The 211-nt window shown below is 66.4% G+C and overlaps 1 protein-coding gene across 1 annotated transcript in view; it reads left to right on the forward strand.

Moving 5' to 3' along the window:
• Nucleotides 1-211, forward strand: part of PHRF1 (PHD and ring finger domains 1) — a 53,371-nt gene that overhangs the window by 40,329 nt on the left and 12,831 nt on the right. The window lies entirely within an intron of this gene.

The raw sequence follows: 211 nt of genomic DNA on the forward strand, positions 1-211 counted from the left end.
CTCAGCGGGGGTGCTGGGTGGGGGCCAGGCTGCTGGGCTGCGCCTTGGGCTGGGCCTTTCTCATATTGGAGCTTTTGGGGGAAAGAAGAAACTGAACCCCCATGACGGCAGAGCTGCTCCGCTGTGCTCGGCCTGTGGTGCACCCGCTGACTTCATCCCGCCCCGTTTTCAGGGGAGCTGCCGGGCGGGTCTCAGTCCCTGGGGGGGTCCT

Source organism: Myotis davidii, unplaced genomic scaffold (genome assembly GCF_000327345.1).
Source record: "Myotis davidii unplaced genomic scaffold, ASM32734v1 scaffold3578, whole genome shotgun sequence".
NCBI lineage: Eukaryota > Metazoa > Chordata > Mammalia > Chiroptera > Vespertilionidae > Myotis > Myotis davidii.